The sequence below is a fragment of the Aquila chrysaetos genome, chromosome 7, assembly GCF_900496995.4.
Source record: "Aquila chrysaetos chrysaetos chromosome 7, bAquChr1.4, whole genome shotgun sequence".
NCBI lineage: Eukaryota > Metazoa > Chordata > Aves > Accipitriformes > Accipitridae > Aquila > Aquila chrysaetos.
This window is the reverse complement of record NC_044010.1, coordinates 42,436,996-42,453,931: the sequence shown is the minus strand read 5'-3', so window position 1 is coordinate 42,453,931 and position 16,936 is coordinate 42,436,996. Positions and strand designations below refer to the sequence as shown.

General features: G+C 39.3%; 1 long non-coding RNA gene across 1 annotated transcript; it reads right to left on the bottom strand.

The window, feature by feature from the left end:
* Nucleotides 1–2,866: 2,866 nt before the first annotated feature.
* LOC121233428 lies at nucleotides 2,867–16,554 on the bottom strand. The gene is made up of 6 exons (XR_005932812.1): nucleotides 16,227–16,554; nucleotides 15,610–15,787; nucleotides 14,774–14,931; nucleotides 13,275–13,404; nucleotides 12,296–12,414; nucleotides 2,867–2,951 (listed from the first exon to the last, which is right to left on the bottom strand). It is a non-coding gene; the product is annotated as an uncharacterized LOC121233428 (long non-coding RNA).
* Between the last annotated feature and the right edge of the window lie 382 nt (nucleotides 16,555–16,936).

Below are 16,936 nucleotides of genomic sequence, written 5' to 3'. Positions count from 1 at the left end.
TGTGCTCCTTTCTGTTCTTTACCTACAACGCTATCCCCTTCTTTCCATGGGACAGCACCAGTAGCTTTAGAGCTGTGCTTAGAAATATGTCTTCCAAATCCAAAGAAAATGTTAAAGGGTATGCAGGTAAAGATAATAAATATGTCATCAATTAATTAACAACCACAGGGGAGGTGAAAACTTCTGCTGTTAAACTTGTCCAGTGTTTCCTCTAAGATGGCCCTTTTTCAGGTGCTTGTAATATTCTTTCTAAATTTGATCTATTCCCAGCTATGGCAAACATATTATTTAGCAAATGTTAAAAAGTATGGAAATATTTTATTTGAAACGCTGTGCCTATGCTGTGGTTTCATATTTGTCAATACCAAGAGTGGCTTTTGTGATCTGTACGAGCCTTCTCGTGAAAAGATGCTGACATCTGGACTAACATAAGCTTTTGAAAATGTGAAGAATTACTTAGGTTGTTCAGCTGGAAATAACTTTGTCCCCTCTCAACCCCCATGGATGAGGAGAGAGTGAGTGCACCATCTCTGCAGGAAGAGAAGCAGCTTGCAGCAAAGGGCTATGAGGATTTGAGGACATCTTTCCTGCAGGGACTGTTCCAGTTACACTGGAGGAAACTTGGGTAATGAAATTAAATGTGGAAAACTTACCCTCTGTCCTGGTTTCAGCTGGGATAGAGTTAATTTTCTTGCTAGTAGCTGGTATGGTGTTGTGGTTTGGGTTCAGTATGGGAAGAAGGTTGATAACACAGGGATGTTTTCAGTTGTTGCTAAGCAGTGTTTAGACTAAAAGTCAAGGATTTTTCAGCTTCTCATGCCCAGCCAGCAAGAAGGCTGGAGGGGCACAAGGAGTTGGGAGGGGACACAGCCAGGACAGCTGACCCAAACTGGCCAATGGGGTATTCCATACCATGTGATGTCATGTCCAGTATATAAACTGGGAGGAGTTGGCCCGGGGGGTTTGCTGCTCAGGAACTAACTGGGCAGCGGTCGGTGAGTGGTGAGCAATTGCACTGTGCATCACTTGTTTTGTATATTCCAAACCTATTATTATTATTGTCATTTCATTATTGTTATTCTCATCATTATTAGTTTCTTCCTTTCTGTTCTATTAAACTCTTCTTACCTCAACCCTCGAGTTTTACCTCTTTTCTTCCGATTCTCTCCCCCATCCCACTGGGTTGGGGGAAAGTGATTGAGCAGCTGCGTGGTGCTTAGTTGCTGGCTGGGGTTAAACCACAACACCCTCTTGTCTCTCTCTCAAACTTTGTGAGAGTGATTTAAAAACCCTGCGCTTTCTTGCCCTAAACCTCAGGAGGCAAGACTGGGGGAGGGAAATTTTGAAAAAGGCAGGGGAGAGGTGATGATACGAGAGAAGAACAAGCAGAGGAACGCAAACCCAGCAGAACATATGCCCAGAGCTTGGAACAGAAAACAGGACTCCAGTTTTTTTTATCAGCTATCAGCTGATAACTGTGAAACCCGCTGCAAAGCATCTTGCCCCTAGCTGAGTGTTGCTCTGCCGATGAGGAGATAACTCTTCCATCCGCAATTGTGTCAGCTCAGAGGGCCTAGGTCTCTGGAACAGAGATACAGACTGCAATAGCCAGCTGATTTGTTTTCTTTTTTGTTTCTTTTTATACAATGACAATTTCAACTGAAGAACGTAAAAAATCCAGAAGATCGTTGTTAATGATTGGGTAAGAATTGAGTACCGTGTATGATTTTAATTTGCCTACTGCTAGTTGTGGACGTTGCAGATATGGTTATCTTTATTTACATGCAGCACACTATTTCTTTTCTTCCACAGGAAACAACCTCACTAACAGCAATAGATGATTGTTTAACTGAATCAACTATTTTACAGACGTATTTATGTATTTATTTATGTCTGTTGTGTGTGCATTTATATGTATTTATATATTTATCTTCGCTGTTTAACAGTGGCTTTGTGTCTTGTTTACTGCACGTTATTAAATCCCTGCTATGAAAATAAAGCATTATTAATTTCCTCACAGGGTTTTCTATAGCTATCTGCGTTATAGCATCTCAGTGCTTGACAGTTGTGTTCACATCATCGCAGTGGTGGCTGAGATGAGAAGGAACCAGTGATTTCTGTAGAAAGCTCTGGACTTTAAAATAGAACGATTCATGTCAAAAAAATTGCCAATAATTTTCATTATGTCATTTGACAGCCTTTGGCTTGCTAGTTTTGATAATCTATTTCTATATAGTGTGTAATGCATTCACAGCAGTTTCAAAGAGAAAAATCCAGAGTCAAGCTGAATTGGTAAATTGCTTCTGCAAGGTGGTGGAGCCAAGCGGGGGCCGCTTTGCCACAGGGACAGAAGAAGCCAGAGGAGAAGGCAGAGCTATGAGGGTGGTCTCAGAGGAGGGCTGAAAGAAAAACTTTTTCCCTTCTGGAAGCATCAGATTTGAATGGATCCTGGAGAACCAGGTTTGCTGCTCCTGCTGCAACCAGCGGTAAGGCAGGAGAGATGGAAAGAACAACTGATACTTCCAAGAGGAGCTTTACTTCTTCACAGCCACACTTACTGCCCTACAGCCCCCAAACTTTCCCACAGTCAGAGCAGAAGTCAGCTCGTCTTTGCAGGTCCTCCACCAAGGCAGAGTAGTCAGTGGGGCACGGCCACTTTGTAATTCTCTTTTTTCCCTACTCCTACCCTGCTGACCCGCTCGACTGTCTTTTTTCTTTATGCTTGAAGCCAACCCTACATACACCATTGAGAAAACAATGTACGTAGTTCTGTGCGTGTTGTAGTTTGTCAAGTCCTCTGTCAACTTTCTTTTGCTCAGTATTAAAACCTACTCATTTTAAAAGGCAATTAGCACTTACCTTTGTTAGTGCATCAGTAAGTCAAGGTTTTCTCTTCCTTATAATATTAGCTGATACAATAGTTGTTCCCAATACCTCAGTCCAATTGTTCCCTTTAAAAGGCAACAGTAATTGTCAATCAGCTTTCATTATCTGAAGTGCTTACCTTTCAGTCCTGCTAAATATTTCCCTTTTCCTTCTTGCTTAAAAAGCTCCATTTGGAACATCATATAAATTGGTTTGTTGTTTTTCTGTTTTTAAATAATCCAGTTAAAAGCCATTTTGCCCAGAGATAAATGCTGTTCAAAACCACAGGGGTGGCTATAAAAAAAGCTGTCAGAGGTACAAAGAAAACTGTTCATCTACCATATATAAAGACATGAAATGGAAAAGTCAAGACAGAGTAGTAAGGAAGGGTCAAGGAAATTTCAGAGGAGTCAGATTAGAATGAGCCAGAGGGAAACGAGGTGGGGTGGGTGAGACTAGGACAGCTTTTCAAAGGAGAATGCATAGAGAATGTCTTCATACGTCTAACAGACATATTTTTGTTCAGATTAGTATCTCCCTGTTATACGCGTGGGGCACTGGCTTTTTCCAAGAGTGCCTCAAACACAAGATATTAATTTTTTTTTTCTTCCCAAAGTAACACATTTAGAACAGTGAATTCTGTAGAGACAATAGAACAAAGAATCATCATCTAAAATTCATTTTAGCGTATTTGAGTTTAAATCAGTAAGACTCACAGCTGGGGTAGATAGCACAGTAACACTTCTATCGTCCTGGTGAATTTACACAGGGACAATTCAAATAGGAACATTAAAGAAAATAGTAAGCTTGTTTGTTTGCGGTGAGGAGGGGGAGAGGGGAAATGGCTGCCATCAGTAAGCAAACAGGGAGCAGAAAAAGAGTAGCAGGAGTGTAAGGAGAAAAGGCAAAGGATGGAAATATTCAGCAACTCCTCAGGAATAGCTCAGATTCAATCTGCTTTCAGCTTTACTCTGCTAGTTAACTTCAGCCATAGTTGTGGCTGGCTAAGGGCTGGGCAAAACAATCATTAGAGTTTGTCTTCAACAGGAGACATGCCCTCCAATTTGCCAGCGGTTTACAATTTACTGGACATGGAAGAAATGTGACAAGTCAAGAGTTTGGAGTTCCCCTTCTTCTTCTGGGTACCTGAAGGAGCAGAAGCAGCGATGGATTTGCCTGGGCATGGCAAACTCCTTCTGACAAACAGCACGGTAAAGTGGCTGCAGCCTCAGTACTGAGTACTGCGTATACGGGGACCAAAAAGAGCACGTATCTGCCCAGTTACGCCTCCTGATAAAATGGGTTATCTGTCACTGCCTCAGTAGGAGGCCTTAAATGCGACTATTCGTATCAACCCCTCGAGATCTGGATGTGGCACAGAACCCCCTTGCGGGTATCCTGCCCCGTACACGTTCACTTAAGGCAGGCAGACTTTGCAGTTTGTCCGTGCGGCGTCAGGAGCTGTACTTGCAGCGGCAAGCTTCGGTCCTGGGGTTTAAGCTATGCTCAAGACAGATGACCTGCAGAGCCTTCTGTAGAGTTGAGTGTATGCCTAGTGCAAATGGAATGCTGCAAGATTTTTACAGCAAGTCTCTAAAGAGTTCTGCTAAACATGTAAGAACACGGGTTTTGAACGGCTTTATAAGCTGGTCAAATCAGTGTAAATAATCAAGCAGAAGTAATGGCCACCTTTATGTCCTCAAGATTAGTCCTCTGCGAGAATTGAAATCCACTGTCTAACAAACAGAGACAATAGGGCTCTCTGAAGAAACAGCTGGAGATACTGTAACTCAGGCAAACCATCTCTTTATCTAACAAGTCTTGAAAACGTTATGAAACGTTAACTGCAAGCATTATTGCTATTTCTGCTTATGATAAATAAAAGGAGAGCTTGCAGCCACCAAATTACTACAGTATGCTGCTTCCCTTGCCACAGTCCAGTGTTAAATTTTAGCCAGCTTTTTTTACCGAGGTGCCACACTGCAGAGAATAGAGAAGAAAATTCTTCCTTGTCCAATTTACTTGCTAGCTTTGTATCTCCAGTGAAAGCCTGATCAAACATAAGCTGCTGCATGAAGTAGGACACATTTGTTTACTTTTCTTTCTTTTTGTGTGTGTGTGTAAATTTATTCCTTCATTAATTCATCTGTTTGCTCATCAATCAAAAGTTTATTTTTCTTTTTCTTAAAGAAACACTCAAGTCTTCATGTTACTGCAAGGTCTGTACGTTTGTAAAGTGGGCTCCTGCAAGCCTTTTTATTTTTTTAGAAACAAAGGAATTCCACACTAAATTGGACAGAAAGCAAGGGCTTTAGTCCACTGAACCAGGAAGAGCAATTTTATTAAAACCATATGAGCAGTCCGATGCAAAAGGTAAGTGAAACATGGCCCATACCGATCTTTAAAGGTTTAATGGCTTTTTCATTCCTAATATCACATTGAATGAGAGCTCATTTTTCTGTTTGTGGCTCAGGATGCACAAAGTAAACATGTCCCTAGGAGGAAAAATAATGTCTTCAATACAAACTGCGAGTCATGGCTCACTTGAAAAGAGAACTAGTGAGGGAGCAGTGCCATCTACAGACTATATTCCTGCAGCCCTGAGCAGGGCTAATTGCCATGGTCGTCTTCTTCAGGCACAGTCATGTATGACTAAAAAAGCGTCTCTCAGCAGTCTGCAGTATGTAGCTGAATACTTGTTGGGGATGCGCAGAATAAATTTTGTATTTTCCATTGTTTCTTCTGGCTGAGGGGTCCTTCTAGCATGCCCAATAATCTGAGGGTTTCTCTGAAGAAGGAAGAGTATTTTACTTTGTGGTTTTGAACTGAAATCTCTGGAGGGCTGCACAGTGCTCTAAGAGCAAGAGTTTTCAATGTTGAAAGAAAAATAATTCTTTCCATAACACAAATTAAAAATAAAAAACAAATCTTCAGCGGTGAGGAGACGTCAAACCTGTAACATGTGTCCATGATTTCCTACCAGGAGAAAAAATGTCCCTGGTAGGCACCAAAACAATGATTGTGAAGAATATTCAAAGAAACAAAAAGCACAACTGATTTGTGGAACTTACTGCCAGAGGTTTCTGTGGGTTCATATAGGTTCAGAAAAGAGTTAGACCGCTGCACAGATGGGACGAGCTGGTCCTTAAATGCTATTAAAAAGAGTAGTCTGGATGCAATTTTTTTTTAAGGAAATTTGTAAAATTCTGAGCTCCTTTGTGAGTTCTTGTGCACTGTTGCTTGTATTTATTCTCTAGATATCTGTATTTGCTGCTAATAGGGACAAGATACCCAAGTACAGTGGACTTTCTCCTGACTCAGTGCATCCATTACACCTGTATTTGTAGAAAAAGCCGAGCATGCTTGCAGGAACTAACAGTAATACAATATAAAATCTCAAATGCAAAGGAATAAAAAAAGTCAATAAAGGTCTAGTAAACCATAATTAGTGTTAAGCAAAATAATGGGCTATGCATGGAACTTTCTCCACGGTAACATGTGCAGAAAGAAACAGTATATCTTGCTAGATGTTTCCCAAAAAAAACCCCAAAAGATAGGCACGCAGGCTTGGAGCCTGAGGACTGCCACAACAGAAGATATCAGAACATGAGTTAAAGAGATTTTGTCGCTCTGAATTTGTATTGCATAGTGATAAAAGGAATTGATAAAAGTGATTGCGTCAATAAGCCTATTGCCTCTTTTTTGGGAAACTCAAATAGATATCTTCCTACTTTCAACCCAGCTCTTTAAAGTTGTGAGGAGTCTGTAATTGGCCTTGTAAGAGACAGAAATGTAGCCACTCCTTCTCATCAAAAGTTGTTGGGTAGGATTTATGTATTTTCTTTCATTTCATTTTATGTCTAAAAGCAAATTCTCATTGTTACTCATGAAATACATCAGCACAACTAGTCATGAAAGTGGCTTTATATTTTTCTCTTACTCAGTTCAGGATTCTTCCACATTCCACCACCAGTGTTTTCCACTTTCTTTTGCTTCTTACTATCGCATTTTCCTTTGGCCTTTAGAATGGCAGCTGCCCTGAAGTGGTTAGTGAACATCAGATAAACTGCATGAGATTCGCATGGTACCAGTCTGAAGTTATTCTTTTTTCTGCCTTCAAAGGAATGAGAGACCTGATAGCTTCCATTTAAAATGTGCTCATTTAAAGGCTATCACATTCCCTCTGGAGTTCTCACAGGACTTCCCGTTTTCCCAGATATAATCAGAGGAGACTTCCAATGTTAATCTCAGTTCTCCTAATCAAAAGAATGCAAATTTTACTGCCCAGTCTCAGTTTGGCATCAGCAGGACTGATTACTACTTAGGGACAAGGGTTATGCTAAGCTTGTTCTTCCAGGGTAGAAAAATTTTATAGCTTTACACAGTTTGTAAGATGCCACCCTATTTCCCTTCCTCATCATCATCATCATCACTGATAATGTTCATGTTTGACTCACCATTACCATTAGATTGCACAGTAGTAGTACTGAATGACCATTTTTATTGCAAAGACTGTATATATCCTTTTCCCTAACTGTTTTGTCCCTGCTAGGGAATTTAGGAACAAATTGAAATTTAATGCAGGGTATGTTTTCTATTGTGAACTACATATATTTGGTCTGGAAGTGGTAATCAATGGCGATGGTGTGCCACATTGTTTGCTGTTCATGTACTTGTTCAATTCTTGATGCATGCTTCTGGTTACCTAAAAAATAAAGCTGCTTTTCGAGGAAGGTGTTCTGCCTGTATTTCTGCATTTCCTGCTGCTGTCCTTAATATTGTTCACATATTCCCTAGCTGCTATGAATGAGAGCATAGCAACCGTTCTGGATGGGAATGCTAACTGAAGATGGCTAAAACATGGAGATATGCAAAAGAATCAACTATTCAGAAACCAGACTGTGGGGGCAGAAGGAAATGATTAATAGTCTACTGAATTTGACCTAAGTAAAGCTCAGTGTTTTTTCTTCAGTATTACTTAGACCTTTCCATGTTCATAGTACCAGTTGTACCACTATAAGTAGTCAGTATTATGCAAAGGTAAATCCCTAATATTAGAACTGACAGTAAATAACTTGTGTAAACTCAGCTTTTTATTGATGAATCAGGGATGTGTTTCAGTGTACTGCAGGAATAAAAATCTGAGATAAAAACAGGAGCTGTGAATGGATCTTCCATTATCCTCAAGTTGACAAATATGCCAGCCACTTTCAAATATGATAAAATCTGCTTTATGGAAGAGGTTTTTACTTACCTATTCGTCTCATCTATGCTGGGACACACTGACTCTCACCCAAAGTATTCTTTGGAAATACACAATCCACAGACTCAAATTTTAAAGTAACGTTGTTAGAAGTAGTAAAGTGCCCTACCACTTATCGCACCTAAAAATATATGTGTTTTGAAAAGACAAATTTCAGAGTAATGGATAACAGGGAGCTGAACAAGCAGCAGTCTTTTTTTCTTTCTTTCTTTTTGGCTTAAACCAGAACAAAAAGCAAACCCTATTTCAAAGTTCTGATGGGTTTGTAATGGAACTGAAACTAAAACAGTTGCAGTGACAGCTGAATCCAAACTGCAATGGGGCAAAGTTGTTTGTTATGGGAGCCCCAGAGCTCAGACACTGAAGAACAGGAATGTACTCCCAAGACGAGTTTATAAAGTCACTGATGTTCTGATCATTTTGCTCTGGTTGTTCGCATCTAATACCTTTCCTTTGACTAGTCCATTTTTAATTTTTTTTCTATCAAATTAACTGCAACAGCGTTTTGGTTTATGTAAAATTTGCATAAGTGACCTATGAGGCACTAAACTATAGAAGAACAGAAAATTAATGGAAAAAAAAACCATAGAAAATTTAGCGAGTTTACATTCCTCCTGCTGCACTTTTCACACAAGCTAACACTAGCCAAAATTACCCATAAATATTTCATTTTATACTCTCTATCAGGCTAGAGATGATAACGTTATTGAATCAGCCTCAGAAAACATGAACATTTAGAAGTTGATTCTGCCCTTTTTGAGCCTTTGCAGCACAAGTTGTCATTCAGGGAAGCTTGGATTGAAAGAAAACCCAAGCGTATGGAAGCTGCCTACAGTCAACTGCAAAAGCCTTGCACAGCCTTCTCTTGAACCTCCCTGGGAACGAGTGGAAGAGTGGGGGAAGAGTGAGAAGAATCACACCAAGTGTTGCAGGACAATTTAAGCTGTTTTGAGGCCTGATTTCTGTCCTGAAATACTTGCTTGGTGCTGTAATTTAGTCAGATGCTTTGTCAGAACAAGCAGCAGAACCTGAAATCCCTGAATTTTACCCCATCTTTTATGCTGGCAGATCCAATATGGCCTTTTTCAATAAAATATTTAGAAAAAATGCACTTTTACATTGTCGGAAACCTTTATTTTTAGTCTTTCTGTCACTCCTCTTAATCTGGGCATGTTTATCAGCATCATTCCTCCTGGGCTGCCCCTGTAGGGATATAATGTATTCTGATCGCATAGTGTCTATTCAGCTATAATGCTGTTGAGTCAGTTGCAGACATATTTGAGCGTTTGAAAGTTTAACCTTGAAATAAATGGTAGTTGAATATCTTTTCACCACACCCAAATATGTTCCTGACTAGTCATCAATTTTTATTTCCATTCCCCTGTCATTATTATAATTCCATTTTTACAGCAGAAAATCTCCCTCTTTAAAATATTGTTCATTATGCAGAAATAAATGACACCACCATCATGCTTAATATACACTAGTTTTGTGGGGGTGTTTACAGCATGTGTGGGGGTGAATGCATGTTCTCTCTGAAATTTTATCTCAAAGTTAAGCTGAAAATCTGCGCTTTGGTGCCAGGCAGGAATGCAGCTGCATTCCTAAGGGAAAAAAGGAGCCTAACTGCTGGAGCAAAAGCAAAACAGCTATTTGGCTTCAACAGCATCAGGATTTTGCCCTCCTTACACTGGAAACATAAAGATAGGAAGGACTGAACAAACAACTATTTGTATTTTACAAGGCATGCTACGCATTCTGGGTTATACAAGTCCATGTTATTTGTCAGTAATTGCCTACACCTAGTAGGAACTAGGTGCCATTTTTAGGAACAACACCCAGTATGAACCACTAGGGACTACAACTAGTACAAGGATTTTTAGGAACACATTCAGAAACGCATGACGACTATCCTTACCGTCCTTTCTTCTCATATGGATGCAGCGTTGCCTCCCGTAACCCAACCCGGTACTAACAGAGCTCAGGAAAGGAGGCTGTTCAAAAAGTAGTTTTCAGGTGCCACCTGAGCAATGGATAATTATTCCCTGGCCTGTGCTTATACATCCCTGGGAAGCTGAAACGACGCAGGGGTCGAAGGGTGAATTTTCGTAAGCTGATCGTGGTTCACAGGCTAGAAGCTGAGCCGCTCTGAATCAGAAAGTAGCGTGAACCCTTGCCAGCCAAGAAGGGGTTTTGAATGCACTAAGGAGATGTGCGTAAGGAGTCGACTGAAGATGAAATTAAAAAGGTACAGGGTCATAGAGGCAGCACTTCCCCTTATTATTACATATCCTTATTATTACATATCTTTATTGTTAAATTACATATTCCTACATAGCAATCTTTCTGGATAGCTTAGTAGGCTATAATTTATATCTTTTTCAACCTACAATAAATTTACATTGCTGATATCTTTCCTTTTTTTTTTTTGTAATTACTGTATGAAAAGATTTACCAATGAATCTTGTAAGCCTGCATAATAGGTTAACTGGCAAATAGAAGTCTTGTTGTGATAATGATATATACAGTGCAGGTTGTTTATGTTTTTCTCCAGAAGATTAGGTATTTGACTATAATTTGCCAAAGTATGGTGGACCTTTAAAACTGAAAAGCTAGAAGGTCTATGGTTGCCAAAAGACGGGAATCATTAAATATATGGAGTAATAGGTAATGAAAAACTTTTGTGCACTGCAGTGTATAAAAGCAATACAGTCATAATTAACCAATAGTGAAATATTCAGGAACAAAAGTTCAAAGTTCGGATGATGGAAGAAATGTTAATTTTCTTTACAATTCAGTTGCTACTGGGGAAAAAAAGTAAGCTTGCTATGACAACATTCAGTTTTATTTAGCTTCCTTGTTTACCATAATTTTTCTTCAAATATGCTACTAGATTTTTAGACTCATCTGTGTAGAAGCCCAGGATCATGGTTGCGATTGATGAAATCAAGTTTTTAAATTACTTAATTATAGTAAATTATATATATAGATAGGATTTTTTTAAATTATAAAATGTTAATTACTTAGAATGGAGTAAACTATTTTGCTAGGTCTTTTAAAGTCTTTAAAGATTCTTGCAGAAACAAGAAAACAAATCCAATTTTATGACGTATTTGAGCAGATACAGTATTGTAGTAGGCATTTTTATCCTATATTTGAGCATATTGTGAAGTAGGTAAGGACTTCAATACGTTCTGTATTTGAATGAAAGTTTCATATACTAAAGTAAGAGACTTACTATGCTACTAAATTTTAAGTACAAAAAACTTGTTTAAAATAACCTAGATTTTATTACCACACAATCATAATAGCACCTAGAAGCAAAGTGACATAATCATCTCAAATTTTTCAATTTGTCAAACTTAGATTGTCTCTGCCCCAGTAATGTCTCTTTTATTAGTTTTCCCTGCAGGTATCACTGAACGTTTCAGTACGGCTTTGTATTCTGACAAGGATATTCCCAGCCTGCTTTTCTCATTGGCGCCTTTTAAATCTGGCAGCCACCAAGGTGATTGCCCTGTGTGGTTGCTGTAGGTTGGGTTGCTTCTCTTTCCTTCGAAACTGTAAGCTATTTTTAAATTTCAGCTACCCTAACAAAATGATAAGGAAGACAATAAAATAACTTGTAATAATTTGTAATAACCGTTTCTTAGAAAATCTGTAAAAAATTATGAGAATAATTAATCAAATGGTAAAAAAATACTGAGGCTTTAGGAAGCTAATACAAAGCAAAAATTGTCCTGCCTACCCTACAAAATAGATTAAAGCCAGTAATAAGCATAAAATCTGGAGAGCTACCTGTGAGGAGTCAAATATTTTACTGAGGCTTGACGAATAATAGCACCTGAATACTATTGTATATACTAAATAACATCCTTAAGTCTTAAGACTGGGAAGGCAAGGAGACATTTTGTATCCTTCTGAGCACACGGAACTCTTATTTATCGCTGTAGTAAGCCATCTAAAAACGTTGAGGAAGGTGAACAGGAGATGAGGTGATAGATAAACAATCCATTTAATAATACCATTTACTGCCGCTGTTGTTCCCATGTGTCTGCAAAGTTCTCATATCCATATGCTAAGGAGAATTTCTTGTCAGTCTCCAGTAAATTTCATGCTTCGGGATATATTTGTTTGTTTGTTTGCTTATCTCAAAATTGTACTTACAGAGCCTTCAAGTACAGTCAAAAGTTGATATTGCAAATCCTCCCACTTCTCGCCCTGCGTTCCGATATTTTAGCAGCGTCCCATTGACTCTTTCACCCGCTCGGTTTTCAAAGCATCGCCTACGGTACAAAACCTGCTTTTTACCACTTTCGCATTTCACATCTGCCACACCGAAGCAGAAGAGAAGAAAATCTGTTTAATTGTGCTTCCCAGAAGCAGTGATCTGTTCTCTCCCCTGCCACCTCCTTAATGCACTTTTATTTTCTTTACTACAAGTGCAGCAAGGATCATTGTACTTTCTCAGTAGGCTACAGATAGCTTACAAGAAAATTAGCGTCTTAAATGTGGCTCGGTGGTATATTAGTGTCCAAAATCTGGCAAGAGGGCAAGACAATGGAATTTCGACCTGGGACTTGAGAGCACGGTGTCTCATAAGCAGGGAGGCTTTGATAATGATCATAAATGGATGCCAAACAAGAACGAGTCCTCAGACAATTTCGACATAGATTTCAAAGGCATCCTCCAGCCACCTCCTCTAACCCCTTCCCACGCGCGCACACCCAAGTACCCTGCTCCTCAGCAGCGCGTCTGCAGCGAGGTGCCATCAACAGATCCTTACCAGAGCTATGTCGTAAAATTGTGTTATAAAGCCAGGTTATTCTACCCTTCAGGTAAACTCCAACAGCAAACACCTGTATACAGTCAGCTCATTTTTATATTTTTGTGGGACCCAGCTGGCTGTGTAAGGTAGCTCCCTTATTGAGAGCAAGACATGAATCAAGTTTTCGGATGCGGGTGTACAAAATGCGCGGCTTCGGTTTCCCAAAGCAGGAGAGAAGGTTTGCTCTAGTTTTACTTGCAGAGTAAGCGATCAGTGACATTATCCTGCACCGCTATTTCACAGACCTAAAATATATATGATGCTCCGGTAAGAAATCAAAGCCAAATTTACGCTGCAGCTAAACCAGAGGTCTCAGACCTTAAAGAGAGTGAGTGGACAGGACCGGGCACGTCCTCAGCAATTAAAAGCGGCGCGTGGGATGTGCCGCAGCTCTACTCCTGCGAGGGGCCAGACCTTCTCGTCACAGTGCAGCAGCATGTGGTCAGGGCTGCAAAAGCCAGAACAAGCAGCTCAGCTATTTTCCTATTCCCGCCAGGTACTATTTGTACAGTATTAAAGCCCAAACCAAGTCCGGAATAAAAATTAACTACAAGAGTATCATATAAATATAAATATATGCAAACACATAACTTTATATAAATTTATTTGAATACAGCTATATTTACATAAATGCATTACATATTTGTATTTATGAAAAGTAAATATAAGTTTACAAATATAAATGCTTATCTTGAAATAACTGATTGAAATTTCAGAGCTATGTTTTCCACATACTTTAAAAAACAATATTCCATAGGACACTCATCTAGTAAACTGTATTTGAGGTATCTCCCTGTATTAGAAGCAGCCATGACAGAACTATCTCATGTCAGGTTTGAACATTTGGGAAATTTACGATAGGATACAGAATTAAAACTGAAGTATTCCTAAGTTGAGTATGCAGTTTGTTTCACTACGTCTTTCATGCCTTTTGTGGTTCCCATTTTCATTAACATTATTGGCATAAAAAGGAACATTTCAAGAAGATTTTTTCTCACAACAGAAAATTCAGACACCTTATTCCTTCACAAATTAAAAATACAAGTTTTATTTCACAAATGGAAAGTATTGTATTTAAAAAAAAATATTCCAAGCTCTTTGGTTTGCTTATTTTTCTGAAACAGTCTGCGATTCACATTGCCTAATATTTCAACTGGAAAGGAAAAGGCACACTTCCATGAAATTTACTGTTCCAGTGAAGTAAGGGAAACAGCAGTCATGAAATACTGTGTGAGAAAACAAAATAAAAAGTTAAAGTCCCTTGTGACAAATTACACTGCTTGAGGAGAAGCCATGTTCTTATTGGTTTAAACCTGGACAGTAAAATACCACAGATTTCCTCTGAGGATAGTGATTGTTTGTGAGAAGATGCTCCTCATTTCTTCTGTATCTTTTGATAGCTGCAGCATATCTTCTTCCTCTTACAGGAATACGCCTAATATTCTAAAAGAAGTATATGCAATACAGGGGACTGCTAGTTTATGCATAACTATCAAAACAAAACAGTTTTGAAAAGGGTTTTTGTTTTGTTTCGTTTTGTTTTTTTTACTTCTCCTAGGACCTTTAGCCTCAGCGTGCCATACAAAATTCACTTTCCGTCGGTCTGGGAGCCTGCGTGACCTTCGGCAGACCTCCTGGGGAGGGAACCGCTGTGGCCCAGCCGCTCTGCCCAGCGCGGGGTGACCTGCAGGTGACCACTGACCGCCTCCACATCAGCACCGGCCCTGTAACCCCCAGAACTGGCGGTGCTCAATCACCGAAACCTGTGTTCCCTTTCCTCCTTTCCCCGAGACATCTCAGCTTTCCAGGTTACATACCTTATTTATGTATTTTCTGTAGCCGATAGTTCTCTCTTTTAATTTCTTATGGCAGGCATGCAAATGTAGATGTCATCTCTTTATGCAGACTTTGTAATTGCATTTCCCTGTGGATGTGTAGGTTTGTTAGTTGGAAGCGTCAGCTTCCATCCATCAGGCTAAGGAGATAACAAAATGGAGGAGATCATACCTACACTAAAGGAGAAAATTTGCAAGTGCTTTGACCCAGCCTGTTTATAAAGCCAGATGGACCATAACGTCCTGAAGATTATTCAAGGTATCAACCGCAAGGACTGTTCAGTGCACGCACTCTGAGAAGGCAATAGGAAAAGAGAGGGGCAAAGAGCGTCTTCCCTTTCTCACAAAAAGGACATAATAAAGATCAAAGGATCTTTCATTCTCCTTTTCCGTGGTATAGCATCAAAATCAGAGCTTAGAGAGGGAAATAATCTCTATGACCAATGAGTACGTGAAATGTTGGCTTTTCCAAAACAGATTTAGTAAAGCATTAACCTAACCAATTATCACCAGGTTTGGTTTTGTTTGGTTTTCTCCACCAGCTCTCTAGGATTATGGTTGGGGATGGCTGACAAGAGCGTGTCAGGAGAGGATGAAAGCTCCAGGACTGCAGCAAAACCTGCTTGGGGTAGAAGCTAAGACACAGCAGGGTCAAAGACCAAACCTAGACTAGAAGTAGAGCAGCACAGGAGGACCTGTAGAGTAAACCACTGTGTTGAAGACCTTTTATTCACACTATAGGCCGTAAAGATATTTTACTTTGAACTAACTCTAGCCTAGGCCCATGAACTGGATGCCTGCAAGCAGCTGGAACTCACCTCCTGGCTTAGTTTCATCTGAAGGGAATCCAGCTCCTGCTCTTCAAGACCAGTCCACGGTGTGAGCCAAGGCATGGTAAATGGGAGCGACTGGAGAATTCACTTCAAAAGTACACTCCCAATCCAAACGATACTGCTAACGTTGACCACTCTTATGTTGTGTGAAGGCACAGGGACACTTAGATAAAGTCATTTTTTGAAAATAGGACTGTACACCCAGCACCATATTGAGAGAAATAAGAGATTTTTAGGTGCACAGCAAAATTACTTGTTTCTTGCAATATCACTTTGAAAACTGCAGATATTTTAAACTAGTCTGAGGACGGATTGGGGGCGGACTTTGTTTGGGTAGGGTATGGCTATATATATGAATCCCACATCTCTAATTTAATTCATCTTTAGTCCTAAAAAATCCAGGAGCTCTGAGTGAAATATTTATGTCATCTGTCTATGTGTTGCCTGGCTCAAGTCAATTCTGTTGGCTCCCAACTTTCCCATTACCCCCGTCTTTAAAAAAAAATATTCAGACCATAACCTAAGAAGGAGGTCCTGGATTTTTTCCATTGCTGATTTTTAAATTAATTTTAAAAAACTTGGAAGAAAAGAAAACAATATACCCGCATAATCACAAAAGTTACAACACTGTAGTCATTATCTTCTTGTATTTAATTTTGAAGGAAATAAATTTTACACAGGTTACAATGCTGAAGGGGAAAAGAATATGTGCATGTAACAACAACTTTTATTTCTGTTGTGAAGTAATATACCTTAAACAGCAGTAAACATTCTAATGAAATAGCAGCTGAAGCAGTAGAGCATAAAATTAATATGCATCAAATGACAAAAAGGAGATGATCAGTTGATAGGCTGTCCCATAAACTTTGCATGCATAATTCAAATGATGTTTAGCAATTCATGGATCTCAGTTATAGCCCTTTTTTATTGCCAAGTCACAAAGTATATTTGTTCAAGTAATAATATCACTTTTCTTCATAGCAAAGTTTAAAGAATTCAGATGTCAAGTATTTGATTCGTCCACGAGTGCTTTACAAATGTGGGGCAGGGTTGGGGGCAAATGAATATACCAAAGATTTTACTGAATACAAAGACAACAGAGCAACTTTTAACTTTTTTTTTTTTTTTTTTTTTTTTCCCCCCCAATATTAACTTTAGCATAACTTCAGCTCCTGGAGAGAGACTTATACTAAAACTGAGAAGTATTCCAGTTTTCAAGTTGAGTACTTGAACATTATTGAGACATAAATGCCTGCAGTTTAAGCTGTGAAAAACAATACCATACAGATTGCCTATAGAGAAAGAGTTGGAA